Source organism: Pseudophryne corroboree, chromosome 5 (assembly GCF_028390025.1).
Source record: "Pseudophryne corroboree isolate aPseCor3 chromosome 5, aPseCor3.hap2, whole genome shotgun sequence".
Lineage (NCBI taxonomy): Eukaryota > Metazoa > Chordata > Amphibia > Anura > Myobatrachidae > Pseudophryne > Pseudophryne corroboree.
The window spans coordinates 762,216,210-762,219,093 of record NC_086448.1 but is presented as its reverse complement, the minus strand read 5'-3'; positions in this window follow the sequence as shown (position 1 = coordinate 762,219,093).

The following is a 2,884-nucleotide window of genomic DNA, read 5'->3' as shown; positions in this document are numbered from 1 at the left end:
CAGGAAGATCCTGGCTTTAGGGGACAGACGAATCCTCTGGTGCGTGTGAATATGCGATCCGGACCATTTGATCAACAGATCCAGCTGGAAGGGACTCGCATGAAACCTTTCATACTGAATCGCCTCATAAGAGGCCACCATTTTCTCCAGAAGGCGTATGCAGAGATGCAAAGAGATCCAGGTTGGCTTCAGTACAGCCCGAACCATCGACTGGATTATCATTGACTTTTCAAAGGGAAGGAATACTTTCTGAGACTCTGTGTCCAGTATCATTCCCAGGAAATGAAGCCTCTGCGTTGGTTCTAAGTGAGATTTTGGTAGGTTCAGAATCCACCCATGATCCAGGAGTAGTTTGGTTGAGAGGCCAGTGTTCTCCAACAACTGCTCTCTGGACGGTGCCTTTATCAGAAGATCGTCCAGGTACGGAATTATGTTCACTCCTTGTTAGCGGAGAGCAGTAACATCATCTCTGCCATCACTTTGGTGAACACCCTCTGTGCCGTGGAGAGACCAAATGGCATGGAACTGGTAGTGACAGTCCTGCAGTGCAAACCGTAGATAAGCTTGATGAGGGGGCCAGATCGGAATATGAAGGTATGCATCCTTGATATCCAGAGACATTAGGAATTCCCCCTCCTCCAGACCTGAGATCACCGCTCTCCGAGACTCCATCTTGAATTTGAACACTCGTAAGTAAGGGTTAAATGACCTGAGGTTCACAATCGGTCTTACCGAACCATCTGGCTTCAGTACTACAAACAAGCTGGAATAGTAACCCTTGTTTTGTAGATGAGGTGGAACTGGAACGACCTGGGTCTGTAACAGTTTTTGAATGGTGTCCTGTAAGGTTATTCTTGCCTCTTGTGAAACTGGTAGGCCTGATCTGAAGAATCTGTGAGGTGGGAGCTCCTGGAACTCCAGTCTTTGCATCGCGGTCCACCGTCATGCGGAAGGTTTTGAGGAAGCAGAGCCTGAGCTCTGTTCCTGTGATCCGGCAGTAGCCGGTTTCGCGGTTTACCTCTAGCACCTCTGGCAGCGGTAGAAGAATCTCTGGCCTTGCTCCTAAACTTGGCAGTCCAAAAGGACTGTAAATTGGATCCTGAATAGGCCTTCCTGGCTGGGGGAGATACAGAAGGTAGGTATGTGGACTTAACCGCAGTAGCTTTGGAGAGCCATTTGTCTAGTTCATCTCCAAATAAGGTCTCACCTGTGAAAGGTAGGCCTTCCACGCCTTTCCTGTAGTCCACATCTGCAGTCCAATGGCGTAGCCATAAGCCTCTGCATGCCGACACTGCCATAGCTGTAGTGCGTGCATTAAGCAAGCCTATCTCTTTTATGGCTTCCACCATAAAGTTGGCAGAGTCCTGTATATGTTGCAGGAGCAAAATAATCGCCTCTTGAGGTAAGGTATCTAACCCCTCAATTAGGTTACCCAACCATTTAGCAATGGCTCTTGTAATCCACCCACATGATATAGTGGGTCTCTGGGCCACCCCAGCAGCTGTATACAAAGATTTGAGCGTAGTCTCAATTTTGTGATCACCCCCGTCTTTTAGGGAGGCTGCAATTTTTCGTGAGAGCCTGAAAACTGATGCATCCACTAACGGTGGATTTTCCCATTTTTTCCTATCCTCAGGAGGAAAAGGAAAAGATGATAACAACCGTTTAGGGATTTAAAATTTCTTATCTGGATTAACCCACGGTTCTTCAGGGTATTTTTGACACAGGAAAAGTAGTTGAGGATTTTTTCTTTATATTAAAGTTAGATTCCTCACTCTCCTCTGTCACCTTATCAGGGATATTGAGGGCTTCCCTGATAGCATCTATGAGAGCCTCTATTTCCTGCGACAGAGTACCCTCCCCACCTCTGAGTCCACCTCACCCTCCTCCATTTCTGACTCCTCATTATCAGAGTCAGAGTGCAGGATATGGGCCAAAGAACATTTTTGCGGACAAATGGCAGGGGACTGAGACGCTTGTCTGGGTACTGAGTCCTTTTTCATAAACTCAGCCATAGACTGTCAAGTATTGCGTCTCTTTCTCATTCTGAGTTAATTTAGTAGAAATGGTGGAAATCATTCCCCTAATGGAGTCCAGCCATGCTGGTTCTGTCCCACTAGCCTGGGAAGTGATACTACACTGAGTACACACCAGTGAACCCCCTGGAGAAGAGGAACACTGTGCCTTACATGAAACACACTCTTTGCCTGACATACTGTAGCAATGACAGCACACACACACACACACACACACACACACACACACAGACAGGAAAAGGTTAAATACACAGTTAACACACAAAGAGCCCTTCCAGGGAGACACAGAGAGAGTATGGAACCAGAACACGGCGCCCTTATTGCTAATGCCAATCTTAGCCGGGTTGCGGACTAAGTACCTAGATTAGGGATTTAGGGGGTAATTCAGACCTGATCGCTTGCTAGTAGTTTTTTGCAACGCTGCGATCAAATAGTCGCTGCCTACAGGGGAGTGTATTTTAGCTGTGCAAGTGTGCGAACGCATGTGCAGCCGAGCAGTACAAATAAACTTTTTGCAGTTTCTGAGTTGCCCAGGACTTACTCAGCCGCTGCGATCACTTCATCCAGTTCAGGACTGGAATTGACGTCAGGAATCCTCCCTGCAAACGCTTGGACACGCCTGTGTTTTTCCAACCACTCTCAGAAAACGGTCAGTTGACACCCACAAATGCCTTCTTCCTGTCAAACTCCTTGTGATCGGCTGTGCAAATGGATTCTTCATAAAACCCATCGCACAGCAATAATCCGTTTTGTACCCGTGCGACACGCCTGCGCATTTCGGTGCATACGCATGCGCAGTTCTGACCTGATCGCAGCACTGCAAAAAACGCTAGTGAGCGATCAGGTCT